Genomic DNA, 11,258 nt, shown 5'->3' on the forward strand with positions numbered 1-11,258 from the left:
CAGGGCTTCCAGCTGGGCAGGTGTCCCCTATCTTGTTTTCAGCCATGCCTGCATCTAGACACAATTGCTCTTTCTGTCCCACAGACAGTCCGGGCCTGGTTCCAGGCTTGCTGACCTGGGTGACAGACTGCCAAGCCAGGGCTCTGGGCACTCCAGCCTGGGGCATTCTGCCAGTGAATTAACACTGCCTGGTGCAAGGGCCTAGGTACCTGCTGGGTTAGGGTATGGCCTCCTAGGCAGGAAACGTGCCCTGTGCCAGTAAAGCCCTGGGAGCATGCCTTCCTCAGCCACCCCCACATCTCTCCCTATTGCACTCACCAGTCCCAAGCACCCCCTCGAGCAGACATTGCTGCTCCGTGGTTTGGTGGAGGACTTCCCAGAGAGGTAAGCCTGTGGCCTGGAGGAGCTGGCCCAGAGCCAGGCCCACTGGGTCGAGTGCTCTGCACGTCCCTTGAACACACTCTGTCCTGTGGACTCCAGGCCCTCCCGGGGTGAGACCTCAGTGGTTCCAGCCCCAGCCCCATGCACAGTTTGAGAAACAGCCCTGGCAACACTAGATGTGGAGTAGATCTGGGAGGAAGGGTCTGACTCACCCCCTGCTGGTACCTGTGCCAACTTGTTCTGTGTTGTTCCAGAGTGTGTATCTTGCCCTCCAGCCAGGCCCAGTTCTCCTGGTGAGCAAGGCCTAGGGCACTGGAGAGCAGGCCTGGACATACACAGCTCTGTGTCCATACAGGGTGCTCTGAAATCTATTTAAATAAATCAACTATATAATGAGCATCTACCAAGTGCCGAGTGCCAGGAGGGGACAGAACATATCAAGGGCAGACCCTGCCCTCCAAAAGCATGAGCTCCTCAGGGAACTAGTACTAGGTAAATCACTATAGAATGTGGGGCACAACTGTGACCCCTGAGTTCGCTCCACACAGGGGAGAGCAGTCTCCATGGTCCAGCTTGTGTTTAGAGACGGTTGGGGGAAGGGGGACGAGGGAACGTGCTGCTGACTGCAGCCCTCGCCTTAGAATCCGACTGGGGAGGCTGAGAACAAGATGCAACACACAGGGTCCTGCAGGTGCTTCTGCTGCTAAAAGTGAAGGTGGGCACATTGTTTGTAAGAAAAGCTTTATTGGGCCTTTCACGGTGAAAGGCACCTTTTAGGGTGCCCTGGGTCTAATTTGGGGAAAGGAGGATGAGACACAGATGAGACCAGACAAGGAGTGGCTGGAAGTGGTTATCGGGAATGGGAGATGGTCTGAACTGAGACCCACTGGCCCCCTGGGTGACCCAGCTCTGGGAGTGTCTGTGGTGGGAGAGAGAGATGCGGGCAGACTCCTTGCAGTGGGCCAGGGAGGGGCTCAAATTGTGTTGGGGACAATGGTGATATAAGAGGCTATCCAGGCAGCCTTTAGCTTCTAAGTGGTATGACTTTAATTACACATCTGGTATAATTGACTTTGCTCTTGTAACTGGCCCCCACGGGAAACATCATGTTTCCTTTTATTCCTTAGAAAAGTAATAGACTGGCTGTGACAACCGTGCTGGAAAGAGACTGAGTCAGAGCCGCATTTTAAATATTATAGGAGAATGATCTTCATCATCCACCCTAAAGCAGCACCGGGCACGTTTCAACCGGGGCTGCGCAGCGCCACCAGGTTGGAGACCCTGTGCACGCAGCTTGTGAGCCATGCCCTCTGTGCCACTGCCCCTTCCTGCAGCCTGCACTCCCATGATTCTCCCTCCTTCCTGGCTGCCCTCAGACCAGACCTGGCAAAGCTCTGAGCAACGCTGCCTCCCTCCAGACCCATTTATCTTTACTTTCTTGCAGAAATGTGTTGAAATCGCTTGCCTTTGCCACACTCCCTCCTGTTTTGCACCGCGTAGTTTTTCGTATTAGTCACTAACTGAGGTCAATTCATATTTTCACGTGTTTCAATGTTGCTGAGGAAATGTGCCACCTTTTATAGTTCAGTTCTGGTAGAGAACTGAACTAGTAGCCATGAGTGTGTGTGAGACCATATATGGTAGGCTGAATCACAGCCCCCTACAGATTTCCTTGTCCTACTTTCTGGAACCTGGGAACGTTACTTCACATAGTAAGAACTTTGCAGATATGATTAAATTAGTGGGGAGTGCAAAGGACTAAATGTGTCCCCCCAAATTCCAATGTGTTGAAATCCTAGTTCCCGGTATGATTTTTTTTTTGGAGGTGGGGCCTATAGAAGGTGATTATAAGTGCCCTTATAAAAGAGGCCTGAGAAAGCCCTTCTGCCACATGAGGACATAGATAGAAGACAGCCATCTACGAACCAGCAAGTGGACTCTCACCAGAAACCAAATCTGCCAGATCTCGAACTTCCTACCCCTAGAACCGTGAGAAATGAGCTCCTGCTGTTTGTGTACCATCCAGTCTGTGTACTTTGTCACAGCAGCCCAAACAGACTGAGACAGGGAGATCATCCCGGACTCTCCAGGTGAGCGCACTGAGTCACAAGGGTCCCTGCAGGAGGGAGGCAAAGGTCGGGAGCAGAGAAGGAGGTGTAGCTACGGAAGTGAGAGGTTGGAGTGACGTGAAGAAGGGGCCTGAGCCAGGGCGCAGGTGGCGTCTAGAAGCTGGAAAAGGCAAGGAGACGGATCCTGTGCTGAAGCCACCAGAAGGAACGTGGCCCTGCTGACACCCTGATGCTGGATTTCTGACTTTTGGAACTGCAAGAGGATAAATGTATGTCTTAAGCCATGGTTGGTTAGGGCTGCCATAGGAAGCTAACTCCCAGGGATGGCTGCCGGGGGCTGGGGGCGCAGCCTGGGGTCTGGGCACCGAGGAGGCCTCGCTGGGGGTGAGCAGGGCACCATCAGCTTAGGGCTTGTCATGGCACGTTCACAGGGATTCAGGACACGGAACCCATTGCTGCAGTGAAATACTGCTGCCTGAGTTTTACGTCATATGGTACCTATGGCTTTTCTTGCTCCAAGTATCTGACATCCTCCACTCAAGTGAGTGTTGTGGGCAAAATGCCATGGAACAGTTCTCCCTTAAAAAAAAAACATGTTTGGAAGTGTGTATCCATTAGAGTCTGTGTAAACACTCCATGGAGCGAGGCAGGAACATGATCAGAAGCACCCATCCGGTGTTCGGAACAACAGTCCAGGATGGCACCGTGATCTGCATCGCAGACTATGACCCCTGGGGCCACCCTAGCATCACCCAAAGCAGTCACCTGGCGTGTCAAGGCAATCCTACCTCTGGGTACAGACCCTCCCCCTGCAGCCACAGCGGTCTCTCTCTCTGGATACCGGCTCAGGAACCAACATTCCAGTGACTTCTTTCCAAAACCTCATGATTAAAGTTTTACTCCAGACCTCTGGTGACAGTGATACTGGAACATCTATTTGTCAAGAGGAAGAGCTGCCATTCAGAGTGGACCTGGGCCACTGCTTGCTCTGCTGGCACAGGTGACCCAGCATAGGCCCCTTAGGAGGGCTATAAAAGTCCTAAAGCCTTCCCATCTTTTGACCCAGTAATTCTACTCCAGGGAGTGGCCTAAGGAAGTAATCCAAAAGCAGAAAAAACCCTGGCACACAAATATCCACTGTGTATGTAGGAACTCAAAACAACCTCTTGCTTAGTATTAGGGGAATGGTTAAATGACCATTTGTTTACTTACAGGGACACTACACAGTTAACTGATCATTATACAGATTATGTAGAAACCTATTAAATGAAATAAGCAAGACTCAGTTTGTATAAATTCAATGAGTGCAATTCTGAAAAAGACAAATACATGGGCAGAGACTAGATGTAAATGAACAAAAAATGAATATAATTTGGGAGTTTGAACGTTCTTTTTTTAAAAAATATTTATTTTGTTTATATAGTGTCTTATAATAATACAAAGGACTCTTTTAAATGCAACTGACCCTTAACTTAGATTTCATGTCAAATGAATGATTTTAATGCTGCTACTCACTAAAGAAATAAATATGGAGAAGTGTAAGCCATCCCTGGACAGATCGTTTGGCAAAAAGGCATACCTCAAAAGCTTCTCTAAACTCCAAGATGACAGACAAAATCATTTTGAGATAAATGGTGACTATTGGACAAAATGTATTAGTTTTAGGTCAAATCCATGTGGCAATAGAACAGCCTCTCCGTGTGCATTCAGGTCCACTCCACAAAATTCTGAACATGCATTTTCGACAGGAAAATACCATCTCCTTCACGGCAGTCCAGTCCCCACGCACACAGTGTAGGAATCGCAGGCACTACCAGTGTCTGGGAGGTAGAAGGGAGAGTAACCCTCACGGGCACTGGCCTGGTTATGGCAAACAGAGAGGGTGGAGGGGGCTGCACGTGGGCAGATGAAGAAAGATTCAAAGGTATCTGCCCTCGCTGTTATCCCCTAACATTTTGTAAGTTCTGGCTAGCTCGATAAGGCATGCGCCAGAAATAGAATATAATTATTAGGAAGTAGGAGGCAGTATGGCCATTGCATAATGAGACAATGTGATCAGCACCCTAGAACATCCAAGCAACGACTGAAAACTGTAAAATGGAATATGGGGGATGAACAAAGTGACGTGACCAAAAAAAGACAACGTTCAACAGATATATTGGCTGTACTAACACCAGCCAATGAGAAGTTATCCAGAAACCCTTTTCACAGTAGCGGTGGAAAGAAAAACATGTAAGATGTTTTAATAACCTTAATGGTAAGGAGGCATGGTCTGGATAAAGAAAACTACAAACTTTAGGTTTCTCAAATGTTCATGGCAGAATTAAAAATGTACAAGGCATGGAGGTTCCTCAAACAATTAGAAATATTATACAACCCAATAATTCCACTTTTGGAAATTTACCCAAAGAAAACAAAATCACTAATTCAAAAAGATATGTGCACCCCTGTTTATTTCAGCATTACTTAAAATAGCCACGATATGGAGGCAACCTATTTTGTTGATAGATGAATGGATAAAGCAAATATACATACAGGATACATATACACAATGGAATATTACTCAGCCATAAAAAAGAATGAAATCTTGCTATTTGGAACAACAAGGATGGACCAGTGGGTATTATGATAATGAAATATCAGACAGAGAATGATCAGTACCATATGATTTCACTTATATGTGGGATCTAAAAAATAAAACGAACAAAAACCAATAGACTCATGAACACAGAATGAACAGATGGCTGCTGTAGGGGAGGGAGGACAGGGGCTGGGTGAAACAGTGAAGGGCAGAAAGAGGCACAGTTACAAAGTAAGTCACAGAGATGAAAAGTACAGCATAGGGATCACAGTCCATAATATTGTACTATCTTTGGATGGTGACAATTAGCGGCTATACTTCCCATGCTGAGCATCTCATAATGTTGAATCACTATGTTGTACACCTGAAATCAATATAATACTGTATGTCAACTATATTCAATTAAAGAAATGTACATGGCAGATGCCCAGTAAGCTCCTGTCACATGACGGAACCAGCCAAGAGCCAGCCAGCAGGGACAGAGGGGCCCCGAGCCCCAGGAAGGCCCCAGCTTCTAGAGGATGGCTGGGCAGCTGCATGAACTGTCGGGCGGGGAACAGGTGACAATGTCCTAGTTCTTGCCATGTCGTTTTCAGCAGTGACAGCCTGGAAGCCAGCTAAGTCTCCACCTAGAAGGGCTCTGGGGAAATAAAGGATGGGGCTCATCTGGGCCGCTGCTCACAAGAATAAGCTGACTTACACCTCCTGGCATGGAAAGTGCCCAATATACATCACAAAATGGAAAAACTAGTGGCAAGATGGCATGAATAATATAATGGCATTTGTGTGAAAATAGTCTGTTTAGATAGAGGTAAGTTTCTGAACTACTAGAAAATATTAAACAGCATTTTATATTGGTTTGCTAGGCCTGCTGAAACAAAGTACTATAAATGGAGTGGCTTTAAAAAAATGTCCCTCATTCTGGAGACCGGAAGCCTGAGATCAAGGTGCAGAGAGAGCTGGTTCCCTCTGAGGCTGGGGGGCAGAATCTGCCCCAGGCCCATCTCCTTCTCACTGGGTGTGTTCTTTGACTCCAAAATTGCCCTTTTTACAAGGACACCAGTCACACTGGGTTAAAGCCACCCTAACGTCCTCAGTTTAACTTGATCATCTCTGTGAAGACCCTATCTCCAAATAAGTCACAATGTGGGGTTCTGGGGGTTAGGACTCCAACATGTGAATTTGGAGGGGGACACAACTTAGCCGGGAAGTATATACACCAACTGTTAACAGCTGCTCTGGGCAATGGGATTGGGGTGGGGTGGCAACAGGGCTCTTTTCATCTCATAGAGTCCTGCCCCATTTTGATTTATGTGGGGCAGGCAGAGGAGGGAGGCAATCTAGGTCCTGTTCCGAACTCTGCGGGTTAAGGGCTGACTGGAGGGCAGTGGTGGCCGCCGCTGGGGGTGCACTCCACCACAGAGCCTCAACAGGCGCCCCTCTTCCCCACGGTCCAGACATAAAAGGTGGGAGGCCCGGCTGTGAATGGTGTGAGCTGCCCAACCTCAGGGCTCGGGGCCGTGGGCCCCCAAGAAAGTTGGGGAGCTGCCTGCAGAGCAGCCCCGGGTCTCTAATGAGCATCTCAGAGAGACCTCTGTTAGTGGTGGGCTGAGGCCAGGGCGGTCCTGAGAGAGCCGGCCTCCCCCATCTCCTGCCACTTGGCATCAGTTCACCCGCAGGGGCCGCCCTGACCACGGCCACCCGGATGGAGGACAGCTAAGGGTCCGCCAGGGCAGCCTCCGCGCTGCCTCTGGGCCCAGGAACCGGGAAGCTGGGGAGGCGCAGCCGGCTGGCTGGGAGCAGGGGGAGGGCAGCGCTGGTAGGGGGCTTGGTCCGCTCCGCTCGCTGGCCTCGGGTCGGGGGGATGGCGGGAAAGCCCCCCACTCCTAGCTCCCCGCGAACCTGGGACCCCGCTGGGTCCGAGTGGGCGCCAGCAGGGCCGGGCCAGAAGCAGCGTCTTTCTGCAGGGGCGGCACCCGGGCGCGGTGCCTGCTCGCGGGGCAGCCCAGGGGGACACGGAGGTGCGTCTACATGGGCAGGGCAGACGCGAGGCGCTGCGGAAAGTGGACGCAGGGGGACGGCCCTCCTCGGCGGGGCCGCCGCACCCCCAGCTCAGACCTCACGCCGCGGCTGCTGGGCCGAGGCCCTTGGGAGCCCCGGGGCGCGTGGCCACGCCGGGGCTCCCCGCCGTGCTCCGCGGGGGCGGGGCGCTCGGTCACACGGGACGCGGGGTTGCTGGGGCGGAGGGGTCCCGGAGCGCGCGGTCACTCGAGCCGCGGTGGGGGCACAAGCCGGTGGCCAGCCTCCTGGGGCCCCCTCCGCTGTCCACGCAGCGAGTGGCCCCGGCACCGCCCCCTTGCGAAACCCCGCAGCCCCGGCCGGCCCCGAGGGTGGGCCTGGGCCTCGGCCTGCAGCGCAGACGGCCCGCCCTGCCGCTGTCCCGGACCCGCTGCGGGCGCCCAGGCCCGAGGACTGTGCCCGGGGTCCGCGCGGCGCTTGCCTCGCAGGGAGCCGGAGGAGCCGGCCACAGGGCGCCGAGGCCTTCGCTGCGGGCAGAGGTGTCACCCCTTCAGGTATCCCAGCCCAGTGAGAGAGCGCCAGCAGCCTGGGTCCCGGTGGACTGCAGGTCTAAATGTGAGAGGCGAAGCCCCAGGTCTTTAGAAGCCCCAAGGACAGTGGTTCACCGGAAAGGCAGATTCCTTAACCACACAGACAGCACAGACCACAAAGGACAAAAAGGACACGTGGGACTACATTTAAATTTAGAATTTCTCTTCCTCAAATGACACCACTTAGACAGTAAAAACACAAGCCACACAGTGGAAGAAGGTTGCAATACATACACGCGCCACCCCACCCCCACCCCTCCGCCAAAAAAAGGTTCATAGCCAGAACCTATACAGAAGCCGTCAACCAACAAGAAAAGACAGAAATTCCCCAAGAGTAACCAGCCCAAGATGTGGACAGGCACTGCACACAAGAGGTGACTCAAATGGCAGGGAGCCCATGAAATGTGTCCCTCCTCCTAGTCTTTGTAGAAAGGCAAGTAGAAATTGAATGTGGCATCTCTTTATGCCCAATCAGAATGGCCAACATAAAATGGATGGAAATACCGAGCAATGTCAAGGGTGTGGTACAACCAGGACTCACACACACGGACGGCTAAGGGGAGTGAAAATTGGTACATAGGCTTTGAGGAAAAGGTGGTGTCTCTGAAGTTTAACGAACGCTCACCTAACAACCCAGCCATTCCACTCTTAGGTATATATATACTCAGAGAAAAGGAAAAGGGATTTTTTCCACAACTTGGGGTTTTTTTAACTTCATACTATGTTTTTGAAATCTATTCATATTGATATATAGAGATTCATAGTATTCATTTTAGTAGGTGCCTGTGTTGTTCCTTCATAAGAATATTTCGCAGTTGTTTGTCCAGTCTCCTACTGCTGGGCACTTAGGCTGCTTCCAGGCAAACAGTGCTGCCGTGAACACTCTGGCAGAGCAACCTGGTGCACCAGTAAGGAGTTTCTCCAAGACCTGCCCCCACAAGCAAAACGCCAGCTGGTAGAGCACACACATGTTCAACTTTGCTAGAATTGCCAAATTGGTCTCCTAGGTGATCAGATTACTAAACATGCCTACAAGCAGCATATGACAGTTTGCATTTCCCTGTTTCCTCCTGGCATTGTTAGACTGGATGATTTTTGCAGTGTGATGGGCATGAAATAGTCTCTCCCTTGTTTTAATCTGCATTCGCCTGAATGGTAAGTTTGTGCATTTCTTCTCATCTCTATTGGCCATTCGGTTTTCCTTCTGAGAATGGCCTCTTTATATACTTTGTCCATTTCTCTACTGAGTTTTCTTCTTATTGATTTGTAGAAGTTCTTTATACATTCAGGAACAAATTCCACATCTAATACCTAAGATACGTTATATATACATGGTGCAAAAACTTCTCCTGGTCAGTGGCTTCTTAATGCTTTGTTTATGGTTTTCCAGGTCATACAGAAGTTTTAAATGTTGATGTTGTCAAATTCATTAGTCTTTTATGAGTTGTGCATTTTCACTAAGAACTCTTCTGCAAGATCATAAAAGAAATTCTCCTATTTATTTTTCTCATTGTTTTACAGTTTTTAATATTTGCATGTTTAGTTCTTTAATTCAGTTGGCATTTACTCTGGGGTTTGGTGATAGGTAGACATCCAGTTGTTCCTGGACTCTTTATTCTGTTCCATTGAGCTGTTTTTCCTTCCACCAATGCCACTCAGTTCTCATCATTATAGTTTTATAACAGATTTCAACCTCGGCTAGCACAAACCCTCACTCATCATCCCTTTTTCTCCCCAGAAATAACTATCCTAAGATCTGTGCTCTTTCATATGCATTTTAGAATTCGTTTTTCTAATTCTTTTTGGATTTTTATTGGAATTTAGTTGAATCACATACCTGATTTTGACATAATTAAGAAAACAATAAAAGGTTTTCTACTCCAGGGAAGATTTAGGTTTTGGGGGGTCTAAGCTTGACATGCAGATGTGGGGCCCTTTTGAAAACACACTCTATTATATAAAGTTAGTATACAAAATATACTCAAAGAATACAAAGTTAGAGGTAAAAGTGAATATTTAGAGAAAATAAATACTATAAATACAACAAAACCCATAAAAATATGGTAACATATTTAAATAAGTAATATAAAATAAAATTATAAGTATATGAATTATGTGACATATCTTTTTCTTTTTAGGTATGTAGTGTTTGTAATTTACTTTTTCATCCTAAATTTATTTGCTTTCATTCCTAATTTCCTAGTCATAATTGAGTATACTTTTTCTATACCTTCCCAACTATATAACAAACCTCTCCAGAAGTTTCTAAAGCCATTGTGGTAGGAAGAATAATAAGAATAATGTCCCCACCCCCTACCCTCAACCATGGCACCCCTGTCCTAATCCCTGGAATTTGGACTGTGTTACCTCACATGGCAAAAAGGATTTTTCAGACATGATTAAGTGAAAGATTTTGGAATGGGGAGATCATTTTGGATTATCCAGATGGCCCCTAAATATAATCACAAGGGTCCTTATAAGAAGGTGGTGGTGGGGTCAGAGTCAGAGAAACATGATGATGGGAGCAGAGCTCAGAGAGAGAGAGAGAGTGATTTGGAGGTGCTATGCTGCTAGCTTTGAAGATGGATGTAGGGGCCACAAGCCAAGAGGTACAAGAGGCCTCCACAAGATGAGAAAGGCAAGGAAACCAGTTTCTCCCAAAGCTTCCAGAAGGAACATCCACTGCGGGCACCTTGGTTTTAGACTGCTCACCTCCACGCTGTAAGAGAACAAACATGTGGCTTTAAGCCACCAGCTGTGGTCGTTTGTTACAGCCACAGCAAAAGGATACAACCTTGTGTCCGTACCTCCATCTAGAACCATTTCTTACCCAGTATAAGCCCAGCAGCCTGCTTGTCTCCCAGCGAACGACAGACCCTCTCCTGCAAGCACAGGCAGAGCACCTCACTCATACGAAAGGCTGGGAGAGGTGGTGACACTCTTGCTGTCGTCAAGAGCAACATGCACATACTCACTCAGACTGGCTTCCAAACTTGGCATCTCTTAACTGGCATCAGGATTCTAGACGCCCTTCAGGAATGGAGGATTCTGGGGACCTGCATGGTCCTACCACCCCTGCCCCTCTCCACTGCCCACTCCCTCTCCATCAGGCCCCCTCTGCCTGCCTGTGTGGAGCCGGGCAATGTCTCCCCATTCTCATGACCATACACATGGCCAGTGGGCTCTGGGTCCTGAAAAACGGTGTGCCGGCCAGGAGGGGACTTACCTAGCCACCCAGTCTATTAAGCACACACCATGCGCCAGACCCTGTGCTGGGCTCAGTGGGCCATGTGGGTAAAAAGACGAGGTTGGCCCCTTTTCTTGATGAAAGCACTGGGGACAGGCATCTTGCATGCTTAATGGGATCTGGGCAGCCCTAGATGGGAGTCACAGAGGACTAGAGTGGCTGCACAAACAGTTTGTGGCTTAGAGGAGCCCCATGACCCACGATTACATGATTAGATTGGAAAGCAAAAAGTCAGCTGATATGAAAATAATCTCTAAAGAACAGTCCACTTATAAAACAAGCATTCTTTGCACCTTTTAAAAAAGAATATTGGAAGTGACGTGAGTGAAAATGGAATGAACAACTCTGAAACTGTTCCTTCTGAAAAGCAA

Source organism: Manis pentadactyla, chromosome 6 (genome assembly GCF_030020395.1).
Source record: "Manis pentadactyla isolate mManPen7 chromosome 6, mManPen7.hap1, whole genome shotgun sequence".
NCBI lineage: Eukaryota > Metazoa > Chordata > Mammalia > Pholidota > Manidae > Manis > Manis pentadactyla.